Here is a 19,088-nt window from a genome sequence, read left to right as displayed (position 1 = left end):
TTCCTTCCCTTCCACCCAACTCGGAAGGTGCTTATTTCATGATTTTTATGAAATCAACATTCAGTGCTTCTATGATTATGATTAGGAAAATGTTGGTCAGAGCCAAGCTATGTAGCGTGCTGTGATTTACATTTTGTCCTCATGCGAGCTTTTTGTTTTTCTTTACAACTGGAGTTGACATTTGCCTCCCCACCTCCCCACCCCCGGCCTTTTGAATCATTTAACCTCCAACATCTCTGTTCTTCTGCTCCCATCTGGACTGGCTGCTCTTTAACAGGCTGCAGAATTCTTTCCCCGTCTTCCTAGGTTGATTCCCTGCCATTTTCTCCCTCCTGCTTTACTCCTTCATTTTTTGGTGGAAATATCTTCTAGAAGCTTCTGGAGACAGTGCTGGGAAGGCAATTTTTTGAGACACCGTATGTCTGACAATGTTTAATCACATTTCCTGTTGATTATTTGGTGTCCTTCCAAATCATTTAACTATAGGTTTTTTTTTTCTTTCTGGAAACTTTTAGAACTGATGTTCTGAAATAACATGATTGTATTTTAATAATTGTGCTCCACACTCTGTAGGCCCCTTCCAATGTTCAGTTGTAGGATTTTTCTTGTAATATTTCTTTTTTTTTCTTGTAATATTTCTTTAATAACTTCTTCACTACTGTGTTTTCTATTTTCTCTCTCTCTCTCTTTTTTTTTTTTTTTTGAATTCCTGGATTTATCTTCTAATTTTCTTATCTTTTCTCCTACTACCATTATGTCTTGTGTTCTACTTTCTACGAATTTTCCTTTTGGTTTAACACTTCCAGTGTATATACCATTTATTCGTCAGTGGAAGTGCTCTATTTCTATATTGCTGTGAGTTTTTAATCATGAATCAATGTAGAATTTTTGAATACTTTTTTTTTGCTTCTTTTGATCTCTTAACATGTTGAATTACGTTTATTGACTTTCTTTGTTAACCTTCCTTGCATTCATAGCATAAACCCAACTGCAGGATTTAGTCTGCTAATATTTTGTTTGGGATTTTTTGCATGTATGCTTATGAATATAATTTTCCTTTCTCATGATGAGATTGCATGTTTTAGTATCAAGGTAATGCTAGCCTTATAAAATGAGTTGGGAGATCTCTCTTCACTTTTCTTTCTGGAAAACAGTTTAAGATTGTAATTACTTTTTCCTAGTATGTTTGGCAGAACTTGCTGTTAAAAACCATTTGGTCTGTGTTTTTGTGTGTGTGGTCTGATGGGGGAGTGCAGGGAGCAGAAATTTTTAACCAGTAATTAAATGTATTTCATTACTTGTTATATAATTGTTTATATTCTATATTTCTTTTATTTTTTTATTTTGATTTTTAAAGATTTATTTATTTATTCATGAGAGACAGAGAGAGAGGCATAGACATAGGCAGAGGGAGAAGCAGGCTCCCCACGGGGAGCTCTATGTGGAACTGGATCCCAGGACCCCAGGATCACGCCCTGAGCCAAAGGCAGACACTCAACCACTGAGCCACCCCGGCATCCCTATCTTTCTTTCTTTCTTTCTTTCTTTCTTTCTTTCTTTCTTTCTTTCTTTCTTTCCTTTCTTTCTTTTTATTTTTTAAGATTTGTTCATTTATTTGAAAGAGAGAGAGAGTGAAGGTGAGGGGCAGAGGGAGAGAGATAGAGAATCTCAGGCCAACTTGGTGCGGAGCATGGAGCCCAATGTGGGGCCGGATCACATGACCCTGAGATCACGACCTGAGCTGAAACCAAGAGTTGGATGCCTAACCAACTGAGCCACCCAGGCACCTCTATATTTTGTATTTCTCATTAAATCCATTTTGGTAAATTATAGTTTTTTTCCTGGGAATTAGTCCATTGCATCTAAGTTTTCAAATATATCAACAAAAAGTTGATCATAATATACCCTGTTGTTTTAATACCTGTAGCATCTGTATCTTTGTCCCTTGTTTGTGCCTTCTCTCTTTGTTTTTTCCCTAATCCATCTTTCCAAAGTTTTCAAGAACCAACTTGTGACTTCCAATCTTCTCTATTGTATCCTGGTTTTCTATTTTAATTTTCTGTTCTTACCTTTATTAGTTCCTTCCTCATATATTCTTAGGATTTATTCTCCTCTTTTCCATCTTTTAATTTGGTTGCTTACTTTGTTAAATAGCACTTAAGGCTATAATTTTCATTTTCTTCTTCTTTTTTTATTTTAGGATTTTCTTTATTTATTCATAAGAGACACAGAGAGAGGCAGAGACACAGACAGAGAGAGAAGCAGACTCCCTGCAGGGAGCCTGACGCAGGACTCGATCCCAGGATCCCAGGATCATGACCTGAGCGGAAGGCAGACTCAACCACTGAGCCACCCACGTGCCCCTATCATTTTCTTTCTAGTTTTTATACATGGTATTTTCACTTTTGTTAGTTCTGTATATTTTCTAATTTTTAATTATGGTTTCTTCTTTGACTCATGAATTATTGAAAATATGTTTAATTTCCAAACACATGAGTTTTTCTAGCAATATTTTAGTTATTAACTTATGACAGTTTTATTATGACCAGAGAATGTATTTGTTCGCCAATAAAACATTTAACAATGGGAAGCCCTGGTGGCCTAGGGGTTTAGTGCCGCCTTCAGCCCAGAGTGTGATTCTGGAGTCCCAGGATCAAGTCCCACATTGGGCTCCCTGCACGGAGCCTGCTTCTCCCTCTGCCTGTGTCTCTGCCTCCCATTCTCTCTGTGTCTCTCATGAATAAATAAATAAATAAAATATTTTTTAAAAAATTTTTATTTATTTATGATAGTCACACAGAGAGAGAGAGAGAGAGGCAGATACGTAGGCAGAGGGAGAAGCAGACTCCATGCACCGGGAGCCCGACGTGGGATTTGATCCCGGGTCTCCAGGATCGCGCCCTGGGCCAAAGGCAGGCGCTAAACCGCTGCGCCACCCAGGGATTCCAATAAATAAAATCTTAAAAAAAAAACATTTAACAATGCATTGACACTTTTTTATGGCCTAGACTGTGATGAAATTTTGTAAATATTCCACGTGCGCTTAAAAGAATGTACTTTCTTTAAAAAAAAGGAATGTACATTCTTGTCCAATCAGTAGGTTGTACACCTGAAGCTAATGTGGCATGTGTCAAAATACTTCAGTTTTTAAAAATGTACATTCTTGGGGCCCTGGATGGCTCAGTTGGTTAAGTGTCTGCCTTCAGCTCAGGTCATGAATCCAGGGTGCTGGGATTGAGCCCCACGTTGGGCTCCCTGCTCAGTGGGAAGCCTGCTTCTCTCTCTCCTCCCTGTTCCTACTCTTTCTCTCTCTGTCTCGCTCATAAATAAATAAATAAATAAATAAATAAATAAATAAATAAATACTTTAAAAAAGTGTACATTCTTCCCTTACTGGATACAGTTTGCATATTAGTGCACCCAAGCTTATAACTGGTATATTTTCCTGGTAACTTGGAACTTTGATATTGTTAGGTTGTGGCTGTCTTTACCTTTAAAAATATTTCTTTTGTCCTACATCTTTGTTGTCTGTCTGATGTATTATAGCTACACTACCTTTCCTCCAGTTAGCATTTTCCTGATAAGTCTTTTTTCTTTTTCCTTTCAATCTTTCTTTATCCTTATTTGTCAGTTATTTCTCTTGTAAAGAGCATGTAGCAACATGTTTCTCTTTGTCTAGTTTGGCAATGTTTGTGCTTTACCTGGAGAAGTTTATCTTTTTACTTATTTTATAATAATTTATATGCTTTTGATGCTTCAGCCAAATATTGTGTACACTTTCTCTTTATTCCACTTTCCCTCCTTCCACATTTTGTGCCTTATTTTGGACTGAAGGTTTTTCTTTTCCATATTCTTCCCTCTACTGATTTAGATGGTGGATATTCTTTCTCTTACTTTAGGTGCATGTTTCATGTCTCAAAGTTTCTTATCAGTATCTTTAGTCCCCTTGAACAACACGAGAACACTTTAATTCCAATCATCCATCCTGACTTTTAGGCTGCTATCACCATGGATTTTAGTTCTAGCCTGTTATTGTAAACTGAAAAACAAAAATTTCTTGTTTCATACTATTATTGTCCGCTTAGATTTGCCCACGCATTTCTCACTTTTATTCTTCATTATTCTGTCTTATGGTTCATATTTTCCTTTTGTTATTACTTCTTTCTGATGAGCTGAATTCTTTAGAACTTCCTTTAGTGAAGATCTGTTCATTGAAAAATATTTCCCTTTTTATTTATTAGAAAGTGTGCTTCCTTCGTCTGCATCCTTGCAAGATGGCTGGGAATGCAGTTCTGGGTTGACAATGATTTTTTCTAGGCACGTGGACGGCATTCCTCTCCCGTCTTCTTGTTCCCATTTTACTATTGGGAAGTCAGCAGTAAATTGTATTTTTGGTTCCATCTAGGTAATCTGTCTTTTGTTTCCAGCTACTCTGAAGATCATCCCATTGCCTTTGGTGTTCTCTGGTTTCCAGGTGTGCATTTTATTATTATTATTTTTATTTTTTTATCTTTTAAAAAATCTTTAAAAAATCTTTTCTATTTTATTTTTATCTTATTTTTTCTTATCTTTTCCATTTTATTTATCTTATTTTAAAAATTTGCTTAATTGGGAATCCCTGGGTGGTTCAGCAGTTTCGTGCCTGCCTTTGGCCCAGGGCGCGATCCTGGAGTCCCGGGATCGAGTCCCGCGTCAGGCTCCTGGTATGGAGCCTGCTTCTCCCTCTGCCTGTGTCTCTGCCTCTCTCTATATATATATATGTCTATCATATAAATAAAAATAAATCTTTTTAAAAATTTGCTTAATTTTTTCTCTGGATTAGTTGGGCTTTCTAGCCCAGCAGTGTTTTTTAAGATTTATTTATTTATTTGAGGGGGTGAGGGAGCACATGAATAGGAGGGACAGAGGGAAAGGGAGAGAGAGAGAATCCTTGAGCAGACTCCCTGCTGAGCGCAGAGTCTGACGCGGGACTCCACCCCAGGACCATGAGATCACAACCTGAGCTGAAATTGAGAGTCAGCCACTTAACCAACTGAGCCCCTCAGATGTCCCCCCAGCAGCGTTTTCAGCTGAGTATTCTTCATCTGGAATTATTTTATTGCTCTATTACTCCTTTTTTTCTTTCGATATCTTTATCTTTGCTCAGCTCCTGTGCATATCCTCTCTTCAACCGTTTAATGAAAGATTTCAAACATACAGAAGAGTTGAAAGAACTGTGCAGTGAACACCTGTTTACCCACTGCTGGGATCCTTCTGTCAACATTTCACTGCACCTGCTCCATCTTATGTTTTGTGCATTAGAAGTACATCATAGGCATCGGGCCTCCTCCTCTATATACATCAGCCATGCCCCCCCTTCCAGTTGCCTCTGACCAGGAGTGAGGAGAGCCCTTCAGTGCCAACTAACAAAAAGATCTGTGGGCTGAGGGGAGGCTTTAGTTTCTGCCTAGTGGGAAATCTCTGTGGGCTCCAGCAAATTCCTAATTCAGAGGGCTGTGTGCCTGTGTGAGAGGTTTAACCAGCCTTCGCCCCACAGACCAGTGGCAGCAGGAAGGCCCTTAGAGTGCACCTCGCAATCTCTCCCGCAGGTAGCTCCCGGTCCCCCACCTCCACGCCAGACAGTTCCAGGAAAGTTCCAACTGTCAGGCTGTACATCCCACTCTTCATATTCCAAACAAGTGACTGCCACCATTTGCCCAACAGAATGAGCCTCTTGTGCCTTCCGGGCTCAGCTTGAGGTCACAACCATGGGCACTCTTTCTTGGCTTCTAAGACCCATTTGAATTTCACTGTATCGGCAGCCCTGCCTCCCAGGCCAAGGTCGGGCCTTTCAGATGTCCCCTAGTTATGCCAAAAGTGGAGAGTGCATTAATGCTTCTAAATTCGCCTTGCTGGTTTGGCACTATTCCTGAAAGAAAGAGTTCGGCAGTAATTTTATTTGCAAAATTTTTTAACATAAAAATGTTAATACCATAGGGACTGGGGGAAGGCGGAGGGGGGGCAGGAGGCAACTTTTGAGGGTGATGGATATGGTACGTTGGTTAGTCTGATTGTGCGGATGGTTTCACGGATATATACATATGTCAATAGCAAATATCAGACTGTATGCTTTGAAGGTGTGCGGTTCTCTGATTTAAATGTGTGCAGTTTCTCATACATCAATTATGCCTCAATAGAGCCGTTAAAATAGATTTAATGTGGATAATATATTACAACCTGTCATTAAAATTTTGTTCTTTTAACTACTTATCAAAGTACAATGCACATACAGTAACATACATAAATCTTGAATTATAGCATAATAAAATTTTCATACGTATATTATCACCGTGCATATTAAAATATAGAATACTTCCCATACCTCAGAGGGTCCTTTGTGTCCTCCCAGTTAGGACCCCCTGGAGGTAAGCTCTATTCTGACCTCTAGCACCATGCATCGGTTTAGCCTGTTCTTGAACTTTGCATTAATAGAAATGCAGCCATGTTGACGCTTGTAAATAGTTTGCTCATTTTTCGTTGCCATATAGTATTCCATTTTATAATAGATCACAGTTTATTTAATTATTGTATTGTTGATGAACATTTGGGTTGTTTCATGTCTGGGGTTACTATGAATAAGGCCACTGTTTTCTTGTACATTTCTTTTTGTAGATATTTTTGCAGAATCCATCCCTGCCTCCCTCTTTTCTATTACCATCTATTTACCATATTTTCTTTTTTTCTAAATGTTTTATTTATTTATTCATGAGAGACAGAGAGAGAGGCGCAGAGACACAGGCAGAGGGAGAAGCAGGCTCCATGCAGGGAGCCCAACATGGGACTTGATCCCGGGTCTCCAGGATCAGGCCCTGGGCTGAAGGCGGTGCCAAACCACTGAGCCACCCGGGCTGCCCTATTTACCATATTTTCTCTTGAGTGACACAAATGGTGGCCCCCAAAAGATATGTCCACAGCTTAACCCTCAGAATCTGTGAATGTGACATTGTTTGGGAAAAGGTCTTTGCAGATATAATTAAGTTAAAGATTTTGAGATGAGATCATCTTGGATTATATGGACAGGCCCTAAATCCAATGACAAATGTCCTTATGAGAGACACACAGCAGGGAGAAGGCCATTTGAAGACTGAGGCAGAGGTTGGGAGTTATGCAGCTATCAGCCAAGGAACACCGGGGCCCCTGCAAGCTGGGGGAGGCAGGGATGGATTCTGCTCTTAGAGCTTCCAGAGGGAGCACAGCCCTGCCAACACCTTGACCTTGGACCTCTGAACTCCAGAATTCTGAGATAATGAACTTCTGTGGCTGTAAGCTCCCAAATTCATGGGACTTTTTATGGCAGCTCCTGGAAATTCAAGATCATACAGGTGTTATTTAAAATATAGCTTTATTGAGATCCATTTATATTTGTTTGAAATGTGCACAACGCTCCAACTGAAATGTTTAAAAGTGTTTTGAGTGCAGACTTTCCAGAGTCAGACTTTTTCTCCTATTTCTGAGAATAGGTAGTGTTTTGCTCAACATACAAAACAGCTGATAAAGAAGATGCAGTATATCAGCCTCCAAAAAGAATGAAATCTTGCCACTTGCAATGACGTGGTTGGAACTAGAGGGTATTATGCTAAGCAAAATAAGTCAGTCGGAGAAAGACAATTATATGGTTTCACTCATATGTGGAATTTAAGAAACAAAGCATAGGATCACAGGGAAGGGAAGAAAAAATAAAATAAGATGAAATCAGAGGGGGAGACAAACCATAAGAGACTGTTAATCATAGGAGACAAACTGAGGGTGGCTGGAGGGGAGGGAGTGGGGGATGCGGTAACTGGGTGACGGGCATTAAGGAGGCACGTGTTGTGATGAGCACTGGGTATTACATGCAACCAATGATTCATTAAACTCTACCTCTGAAACTAATAATATGCCATATGTGAATTAAATTTAAATAAAAGAAAATATTTTTTAAAAAGAGCTGAGAGTGTCCCTAATGGGCTTGTCTGGTGGACCTGTGAACCTCATCGGTGGCAGTGGGGCCACTCTGAGAGCCCTGTCCCACCAGAGGTGCGCGTCCATTCCTCTAGCGGCCTGTGTCTCTACTTGTATGGCCCGCTTGTCACCTCCTGCCCCTCCTTTCCTCAGGCTTGCAGGGGCAAGACCAGTCGTTTCCTATTAAATTAGCCACACTTAACTTTTAAAAAATATTTTTTAAAGGGTTTTCTTTTTTTTTAATTTTTATTTATTTATTTATGATAGAGAGAGAGAGAGGCAGAGACACAGGCAGAGGGAGAAGCAGGCTCCATGCACGGGAGCCCGACGTGGGATTCGATCCCGGGTCTCCAGGATCGCGCCCTGGGCCAAAGGCAGGCGCCAAACCGCTGCGCCACCCAGGGATCCCTTAAAAAATATTTTTAAATAAAACCAAAATGGGTGCATAATCCCAATACACAAAGCAGTAAACAAAAACCAAAACCAAAACCCAACCAAAGCTGCTGTGTTTGAAAGTCTCTCTGCCTCACAAGCCTGACTGTGGAGTAAAATGAAATCCTTCCAGTTCCTTCCTTGGCCTCTGTAAGCATGCATTGCCTCCTCGTTTTAAGAATTTGCTTAATAAGAGATGTGGAAAAACACTGTGAGCTAACCCCAAACCAACACAGGGACGTGACTAGCTTTCTAGAATTCTTACATTACCTCTTGCCCCATTTCCCCGGCCCCTGCTTCTCGGCATCTTGGTAGTGTGGTTGTTGAAATCATGACCCACAGATGCTCATTCGAACACCACCCCTCCCCCCTGGAATATAATAATAATAATAATAATAATAATAATAATAATAATAGAAACATTGATTCACTGCGTGCTTGAGCCCTGGCTCCTTATATTATCTTATCAGAATCTGTCAAAATGCCTCGAGGTGGGCGATCACACTTTCCACACTTCACAGAGGAAGGCTGTAAACTCACAGACTACGGGGATTGTGTCTCATTGGCAGCTTTATCCCTGTTTTCCAGAAGAGCAGCCAACAGTGGGTGTGTCAGTGGCTGGGGGGATGGCCTAGAACTTCATTGCAGTTGATGAGAAGACTCTCCATCATTGCTGCTGAAGTGAAGCCTCCCATCTGGAAGTTTCCTTGAAGGGCGCCTTCTGGAGGAAACACAGATGGACGTTCCACGGGGAGCTGCAGGTCCCTCCAGAAGCAGCTATTGGTCCTACAGAAAACGTACGTGGTCCCAACAACTCTTTGCAGAAATGAACCCAAATGGTAAAAAAAAAAAATGTGATTTTTTTTTTTAAGGTTTTGAGAAACAGCAAGCCACCCTGTTTTGGGCACCTCCTTTTGGCGTTTAGGGTGGGAATAAAATATATAAAATTAGAATGCAAAAGAGAAAAATAGGTGCAGGGAAGGAAGAAACCCCTGGGGGTGTCTGGTTGACAACATGCCAAAAGCCCACCTTCGTCCCTCCTGCTCTGTTCTTGTCAAAGTGCCGATTTTTGGACACCGAGCTTTCTCCCCAGAGAGCCCCAGGTTTAAGGGCAGGGGATGGTCTTGGGCTGGGTGTCTTTGGTGTGACAGGGGCAGGAATGATACTTCTCCCCAAGGCTCTGGAAAGACAAAACAGAAGTTCCTGAGAAATGGAGGCCGTGACAAGGACTGGCAGGTCAAGGCAGAGGGAAGCCGGAGGGAACTAACTTGCCCCATGGCAGCTGGGTACCACCTGGTGCACCCAGGTGGTACCATTTCTGTTTCGTAGAAATGGAGCTCGGTTTCACCCAAAGGGAGAACTCTCGGGATGCAAACAAGGACTCGAAGGGGAGGACTGCAGAACATTCGGGACTTTCCAGGGTGGAGAGTGTGGGAGGGAATTCGCTAAAATCAGACACGCTGGGGAAGAAACCTTACGTATGCAGAGATGTGGGAGAGATTCAGTAAGGAGGCAAAATTTACCCAGACCCACGTGGGCACACTCTGAGAAGAAATCAGAAGTCACAGTTAGTTGGGAAACTCGAAGTATCTGGGGAATGCAAATATCACATTATTGCTTATTATTTCTCAGAAATACATAAGCCCACACTCTTTTTGAGCAGCCACGTAGGAGTCGAAAGTGGAACAGTCAGCATGGATGCTATCTGTACACCAAATATTCATGGGGAAGAATGCTGCAGAAACATCACACAATCTAGACTCCTCAACCCACTATCATATCCCAGCTGGAAGGAGACTCCAGGGGCCAGGCTCACGACCCTGCTGCTCCCCTGAATGAGGCAAAGGCAGAAATTATGGACAAGAGGCAGGTGGTTTTCAACCACAGGGCTTTTAGGACGGAGAAACCTGGAGGGGGCCTCATGTGGGGTGCTCTTCAGTGGCCTGGCTCTGTTTGAGATTTCATTTCCACACATCAGCCCTTCCCATGTTTCCAAGGACCTTAGGTTCTTTTTTTTTTTTAACATTTTATTTATTTATTTATGAGAGACACACAGAGAGAGGCAGAGACATAGGCAGAGGGAGAAGCAGGCTCCCTGCAGGGAACCTGATGAGGGACTCGATCCCTGGACTCCCGGATCATGACCTGAGCCGAAGACAGATGCTCAACTGCTGAGCCACCCAGGCATCCCCGAAATAGAACTCTTAATGTGTTTCACCAAAACATTTCCTTATTTCCATCCTCCACTCCCCCTTCAGGGTTAAACCACAGGCTGAGCCTCACACTGGGCCCAACTCCTAAATATGAACTGACAATCAAGGATCATGCAGTGGGGGAAAGCATCTAACACAACAGTCAAGCAAGAGCAAGATGGGAAGACTTTCCATCCCAGATATCAAGACTAATTATAAAACTATACATATAATTAGGATAATTAGGTATATATAATTACGGTAGTGTAGGTTTTGCACAGGGATAGACCAATAGATCAAGGAAGCTCTGAAACACCCAGGATGGATGGATGGATGGATGGATGGATGGATGGATGGATGAGTGGATGGATGGACAGATGAGTGGATGGATGGATGGATGAGTGGATAGATGGACAGATGAGTGGATGGATGGATATGGATGGATGGATGGATGGATGGATGGATGGATGAGTAGATGGATGGACAGATGAGTGGATGGATGGATGGATGGATGGATGGATGGATGGATGGATGAGTGGATGGATGGACAGATGAGTGGATGGATGGATGGATGGATGGATGGATGAGTGGATGGATGGACAGATGAGTGGATGGATGGATAGATGGATGAGTGGATGGATGGACGGATGAGTGGATGGATGGACGGATGAGTGGATGGATGGACAGATGAGTGGATGGATGGATGGATGGATGGATGGATGGACAGATGAGTGGATGGATGGATGGATGGATGGATGGACAGATGAGTGGATGGATGGATGGATGGGTGAGTGGATGGATGGATGCTTGATATTTGACAGAGAGGAATGCAAGGAGAAATGGAAAAGAATGTTCATAGCAGTATTATTTTTAATAGCCCAAACTGGGAAGCCCTCAAATGTCCATCAACATAATTGATAAATAGTGGTATTTATCCACAATTTATTTCATCAGTACTGTATCAATACTATATGATATTAAAAATGAACAAATTCCAGCTATACGCAATAAGGCGAATGATTCATAAACACAATACTAAACAAGAAAAGCCAAGTACAAAAGAATGCAAAGTGTGTTATTCTACTTGTATGAAGTTCAGAAACAGTTAAAACTAAATTTGGGTTTTGGGGAATATGTGCTTAAGTGGTACAACTAAAGAAAAGCAGAGGAAGGGATTTTCAGAGAGGTCAGGGTGTATTGTTTTTGTGGAGAGAAGGGGTTTGATTGGGAAGGCATTTGTGACTTCTGAGGATGCTGGCACCATGCTTTTTCTTGGGCTGAGTGATGGGTCCATGGGTCTGTGGGTCCGTGGGTTCTTCCTTTATAACTATATATTAAGCCATATATTTATATTTTATTTACTTTTACTTTTTTTTATTTTTGAGAGAGAGCGAGCGCATACTCGTGCACACAGGTGCATGTGTGCGCAAGGTGGGGAGGGGCAGAGGGAGAAGGAGAGAGAGAATCTCAAGCAGGCTCCATGCCCAGCATGGAGCCCAACATTGGGCTCGATCCACGACCCTGAGGTCATGACCTGAGCTGAAATCAAGAGTCGTGGGATCCCTGGGTGGCGCAGCGGTTTGGCGCCTGCCTTTGGCCCGGGGCGCGATCCTGGAGACCCGGGATCGAATCCCACATTGGGCTCCTGGTGCATGGAGCCTGCTTCTCCCTCTGCCTGTGTCTCTGCCTCTCTCTCTCTCTCTCTCTCTCTGTGACTATCATAAATTAAAAAATAAATAAATAAAAATAAAAAATAAAAAAAAATCAAGAGTCGTATGCTTACCCAGCTGAGCCACCCAGGTGCCCCTTAAGCCACACATATATTTTATGCCTTTTCCTTTGTGTTATCTGTCACAAAAAGATCATTTATAAACGTGAAATTCCAAAGGAAAACATCTAGCAAAAGATATGAAAGTGGGAGGGAGGGAGAATTGGAGGAAGGAGTCCATAGATAAAAAATTCAGTTATCAGACAACTATGTGCTGGAGATGCGACGTACAACATGATGACCATAGTAAACTCACTGTGTGATGGACAGGAAGGTTGTTAAGAGAGTAGGTCCTAAGAGTTCTCACCACAAGGAGAAAATTATTTTCCTTTTTTTTTAAGATTTTATTTATTTATTTGAGAGGGAGAGGGAGAGGGAGAGGGAGAGGGAGAGGGAGAGAGAGAGAGAGAGAGAGAGAGAGAGAGAGAACACGAGCAAGGGAAGGGGGAGGAGGAGGGAGAAACAGACTCCCCATTGAGCATGAAGCATGGAACCCAATGCAGGGCTCGATGAAGGGCTGATCCCAGGACCCTGAAATCCCGACCTGAGCCGAAGTGGACACTCAACTGATGGAACCACCCAGGCGCCCCTCTTTTCTTTTTAATGTCTCTCCACGGGCAGGAGGACATTAGCGGAGTCTATTGTGTTATTCATTTCACAATATATGTCAAACCATCATGCCGTACATCTTAAGTTACACAGGGACAAATGTCAATTATTTCTCAATAAAACTGGGAAAAAAGATAGGAAAGAAATTTACAAGGAAAATCATTTCTCAAATGTACCTAAACACAGGTGGTGATGCGTACACACAACAGCACTGAGTATACCTGACACTGCTGAACTGTGTCCCTAGAAATGGCTGAGATGGTACCTTTTATGTATATTTTGCCACAATTAAGAAAAATTCCTAAACCCCCAGAGAGTGACGTGAACCCCCTACCCAAATACTTGGAGAGTTTCGGAAAACTCGGTATTCAAAGATACCAGTTGTTGGGTATAACGTAACAAGCAAATTCCTTTTGTTGATTTTTTTTTCTCTTTGGGGCTTGATGAGCTGACTGTGGTCGAAGAGGAACAAAGGAGGAGGCCTTGCTCCTCAGACATCAAGACTTAGCCGTAACCCTAAAGTGATGAAGGCGACGTCTTATAGACCCAGGGCTGGACAGAAGGTCACAGAACCGACCTGAGTGCTTGGAGATGAACATGCACAGGGAGGCATGGGGGGCCAGGCAATCAGGGGGACGCTGGCTAGCCCGAGAGTTACCCCAGAAATGCACCCGGGGACCTTTCAGGGTAGCTTTACTCATCAGAGCAGAAAACCAGAAACAACCTTTCTGTCCATGGGCAGAAAGTTGGATAAACCAATTGTGCTGTATTCCCACAACGGAAGGGAGGGTAGTTGCAGGATTAGATGAAGTGTCACCACCCCTGTGGCTGAGCCTGAGAAATCATGTTGGGCGAGAAAAGCAAGTCACAGATGACACATGGTATGGTTCCTGTAAAGCTCGAAAGCAGTAGAACTAAAAATATATTGTTGAGGGGCTGCATGCCCCTGTGATGTTTACAAGCTGTTAACAACGTGAGGGAATGATAACTGTCAAGTGAGAGGTGATGGAGAGTTCTGGAAGGGAAGTGGGGTGGCGTGGGCAGGGCGCAGGGCAGTCACAGGGGTACTCACCAGTGATGCACCCAAATTGGGTGGGGGGCTATGGGGTTCACCTTATTGTCATGCTTTATAAGTCTACGACACAGACACTTTTTAGTATGTGTCAATCATTATGTGATAAAAATGGGAAAGTAAGAGAAAAGTGCCCAGACCTAAGCCATGGGGTTACCAGTTCCCACAGACCAAGTAGGGGAGAGAGTTGCACACAGAAAGCTGAGCTGGTGCTGCCAGTGGGGTGGGGAGAGAGCCAGAAACTGAGGCATCTCAGAGGCAGAGAGAACCTCCCAGAAGGAAGATGGGTCTCCCAGGTTGTGGCTTCTAGGAGCAGGGAAGGACGAGGAGGACTAGAAAGCGTCCCAGGTTTGGTCACTTGGGGGTGACCCTGGGCTTGGAGGAGTAGTTCTGGGGGAATGGTGGGGACGGACAGAAGCTGCATCGTGGCTGGAGGCTGAGCAACAGGACAGATGGACCAGTAGAGACCTAGGGTGGTCAAGAGGGGACAAGGCAAGAGGGCTGACTTCAGCCTCCCATGCGGTGTGGGTGCCCCCACCCCCACTCCATCTCTTCTCCCAGGAACAGCTGGTCAGAGGGGAACACGACTCCAGCCGGACATGCTATTCTGGCCGCAAGGTTGTGACTCTTTGGTCCAGCCAGGACTCCTGGGGGCAGGGACGGGCCTGGTCTCCTGCCCTTACCCTGGAAGTCCAAACCCTGTAGAGACAGAAGGCAGAGGAAACCATAAGGTATGGATGTTGGGGTGCCTGGGAAGGAGCCTGGAGCCTGGGGCCCCGGCCCGGGCCTGGCCGGTCAGGGTCAGGGTCCCTTCCGCAAGCCGGGGGAAGCCCTCTCTGGGTCCCCCGGGTCCCCCTTCCCTATTCCCTGGGCAGCCCTTTCTGCGTTCTGCTGTGTGGACAGACACTGATTTGATGTCCCCAGACCCAGGTGGCCTGTAATATGACGGCCGCGGTGGAGAACGAGCCTGGCTTCCTCCCAGCTGAGGAGGCCCCAGCGGCCACCCTCCCTCTGTTTGCTTTGGGAGAGGCGATTGCTGGGCAAACAGGGAAGGGAAATCCCGGACCGTCTCCCCGGGGCCCCTCAGGCCTGGCTCCTTCCTGGCCTGGTGTGTGTGGAAGGGAGCGAGGGCCGCTGGTGTGCAGGAACCCCAGGGCCTGGCCCCATCGTGAGGGCTCAGACGAACCCCCAACCCAGGGGCGTGATCTGTTCCCGAGCACTTAGCATGTGCGGGCGCTGGGCTGGGCCCCCCACCTGCCAGGGCGCTCTGACACCACCCAGTCGCTGGAGGACATGGGCACTAGGATCCCCAGTTTCCAGGAGAGGAAACTGAGTCTCAGTCAGGGACACAAGGGGACCAGATGGCCCTGACCCTCAGGGGAGTGGGGGGGGCGTGGTGAGGGGCGGGGCTGGAGGGGGGCCTCCCCCTTCACCTCTCTTTTTCTCCCCCAGAGACTGTGCCGTTATCCAAGGCCCCGGACCAGCAGGTGGAGCCCACCCCCCCATGGCCCAGCTCCTGCCCCAGCTACCTTGGCCCCCATCAGCCGAGGGGGACGACCTGGGTGCATCAGGGCCCCCAGCCGAGTGGCAGAGCCAGCCCCCACAGGGTCGCAGGGCGGACAGCCTGGCCCCTGAGCCCTGGAGGCTTCTGGAGGTGCCCTCCATTCACATAACACCATGCAGTGACGAAGAGTCACCCCCTGGCACCCCAACCCCCCAGCGCCTACAGCTGCCGAGGACCCCAGACCCGGAGAGTCGACCCCGGGACAGGTCAGCCGGGGGTCGGGACAAAAAATGAGGTGCTCTCTCTAGGGACTCATGCTCGAGGGTGGCTGACGCCGTCCAGGTGTGGGAGCTGGAGGGCAGCTGCAGTGGGGCCTGATGGGCAGTTGTGAAGGAGACGCAGAAGGAGAAAGAGGCAACTGGGAACGTGCACTGGGACAAGTGGCTCCGAGCTCTCTGCTCTCCTGAGCAAGGCCTCCTTAGGGGGGAGGAGGACACCCCTTGGGCACACCCAGTGGTTTACAGACTGCATCGTGACCCTTTAAGGGCCATGAAACCAAAGTAGTGTGTTGCGATCAGCACTTTTTCCAAACAGAAAAAGGATAGAATTGAAAATACAGTGTATGAGGTAGTGAATAAGGGTGGTTTCCTGACTTTTGTGACATTACGTATATTTCTGCATGTCACATGTATATTACATATATTGTACTAGAGGCCAGTGTAGAAGGTACGTCTTGCTGCAGTTCATGGAAAGAAAAAAAGGGATAAAAGAAAAAGAAAGAAAGAAAGAAGAAGAAAGAAAGAAGAAAGAAAGAAAGAAAGAAAGAAAGAAAGAAAGAAAGAAAAAAGAACAAAGAAATGGGGACACTTGGGCAGCTCAGAGGTTGAGCATCTGCCTTTGGCTCAGCACGTGATCCTGGGGTCCCGGGATCGAGTCCTGCACCAGGCTCCCTGTCCTGCTTCTCCCTCTGCCTGTGTCTCTGCCTCCCCCCCCCTCTCTCTCTGTGTCTCTCATGAATAAATAATTAAAATTTCTAAAAACCCCCAAAACAACATGTAAGCAAAACTTCTGCAAAGAAATGCTGCCTCTGGCACAAGGAGACAGGAGTCGAAGGTTCGAGGCTGCAGGGGGAAAGAAAGAATCATACTAGCCCTGAATAGAAATATCCAGGTCCAGGGTTTCTTCCAACAATGGACACCAGATAAGAGTTAAGGTTTATGAAATAGGGCTCTGTATATCAGAGTGGAGAAGCCTCAGCAAATAATGATGATGGAGAAACATAAGTCGCAAAATGATACAGTAGGAGCCTAATTGTGTATCTTTTAAAAGGCATCCCACAATAGGGTATATTGTGGCGGCTGCATCCTGAATGGAAAAGTGCACAGCAGGCACACACACCGGCTTCAGGGCGGTGGGTATCTTGGGGGCAGGAGCGGAGAGAGGAGGGACGGGGAGTTGGGCCTTTGTGCCTGTAAAAGTTTGTTTTAAAAAAGAAAGAAAAAAAAAAGATCTGAAATGAAAATGGTGAAACGTCCACATCTGTTGGATATGGGTGATGGGGCTGACCATTTTCTTACTTTCCTGTTTGAAAGAAATATTCTCTAATTAAAATTCTATAAGTATTTCAAAACAGGAAACAGGCAAAGAGAAGTACAGTTGACCCTTGAGCGATGTGGGGGTTAGGAGGCACGGACCCCCCCCCCCCACGCAGTCAGAAATCCAAGTGTGACTTTTGACTCTAACCTTCGCTGTTAAAAATAAAAAAATAAAAAAATAAAAAATAAACTATTAGCCTACTGTTGGCCGGAAAGCTTACCTATAACATAAACGTGTGTTAAACCTAAATATGTGTTAACACATATTTTGTATGTTCTCTGTATTATACACAATAAAGTAAGCCAGAGAAAAGAAAATGTTTCTAAGAAAATCATACGGAAGACAAAATACATGTGCAGTACTGAATTGTTAAAAAAAAATCCGTGTATAAATGGACCCACACAGTTCAAACCCATGTTGTTCAAGGGTCATCTGTAGGGAGACCAGAGAACTGTGAGGGAGAGGGAGATGATGGCACGAGGGCCTCTCTAAGGCCCGAGAGGACTTCTATGCAGAGGGAACCCCAAGCTCAAAGTCCCTGGGGCGGGAATGTGTCTGGTGAGTTAGAGGAACAGCAGGGAGGCTGGGCGGCCCAAGGGAATGCAAAAAGGGGACAGGGAGGAGGGGAAGCCAGAATGGGGACGAGGGCCACACTAGAGCCCCCTGGACCAAGTAGGTGAGGACTTGGCTTTTACCTGGATTGAGATGGAGCCACCTGAGGGCTGGGAGGCAGGAGGGCCCTGACCTAACTCAGGGGTTCATAGGTTCCTTCTGGCTGCAGGTGGGGGGCAGACTGACTGCAGGAGGCAGAGAAGCAGTCAAGTCGCTGTCGTGGTGGCCAGCACAGGGGGCAGCGGGGGCCAAAAGTTTAGATCCTGGAGAGATTTTAGGGGTGGAACGTACACGGATTGCTGAGACTTTGGATGTGGTTGTGAGGGAAACAGAGGGGTCTGGAAAGATGGAGTTTGGGGCCTGCCGACCCCAGAACGGAGAAGTGGAGTGGGGTTTCTGGGGGGCGGGCGTGCTGCAAAGGTGGGGAGAGGGAGAGGAATGGAGTTTTTTTTAAGAGGTGGGAACAGCACGCCACGGGGGGGGGGGGCGGGGCGTCTCCGCGCTGGGGTAACGAGCAGGAGCGGGGTGGGACTCACATTTCTGTGTTTCAGGCTCGCGTCCACACCGACCCTGAGCCCCCGCGGGGGTGGGCGTCCAACTCCGCGGCCTACCCCCCGTGACCCGGGCCAAGTCCCTTCCCGGCCGCGAGACGGGGCTCCCCACCTGCAGGGCGGCTGCCGCCCCACCCCCGCGCCGTCCCGTGGGAAAGCCCTTCAGCACCGCGTGGTGGGGTCGCGGGGGCGGGGGTGACGCGCCCAAGGTCCCAGCACGGCTGAGGGCCGGGGAGGGCTCCCTGAGTCCAGCCCTGCGGGGTGTGGGAACCGCTGGGAGGGCCGAGGGGCCTCCGGGCCGCGCCCCATTCCCGCCGGCGGCGCCTCCTCGGGGCTCGCAGCCCCCGCCCTCCGCCCCCCACAATCTCCGTCCCGCCGCTCGGGGGCGCAGCCCGCGCCCCGGCTTCTTGCTGGGCTTCCCGGTCCTGGGCCCGCTGCTCCGCCTCCTTCCATTCTCAGTCCGCGGCTCTTTTCCCTTCCTCTCTCGCGTTCCGGTCTCTCGGGCGGCCCCGCCCCTCGGGCCCGGGTCTCTAACCCTCCCCCAGGCCCCCACCCCCCCGTCCCCGCGTCTCTAACTGGCTCCGCGCCTCTGCCTGGGCCTGGCCGCGCCCGCCGCTCCGGGCTAGGCCGGCCCCGCCCCAGGGCCCCCCGCCCAGGGCCCTCCCGGGCGCCGCGCAGCCCCCCTTCCCGCGCGGGCGGGGGCGGCGCCGTGACGCGGCGGGGCGGGGCGGGGCGGGGCGGCTGCGCTGACGCTGCGGCGGCTCCCGCGGCT

The sequence above is a fragment of the Nyctereutes procyonoides genome, unplaced genomic scaffold, assembly GCF_905146905.1.
Source record: "Nyctereutes procyonoides isolate TBG_1078 unplaced genomic scaffold, NYPRO_anot_genome, whole genome shotgun sequence".
Lineage (NCBI taxonomy): Eukaryota > Metazoa > Chordata > Mammalia > Carnivora > Canidae > Nyctereutes > Nyctereutes procyonoides.
The sequence above is the reverse complement of the archived record's forward strand: the minus strand, read 5'-3'. Positions refer to the sequence as shown.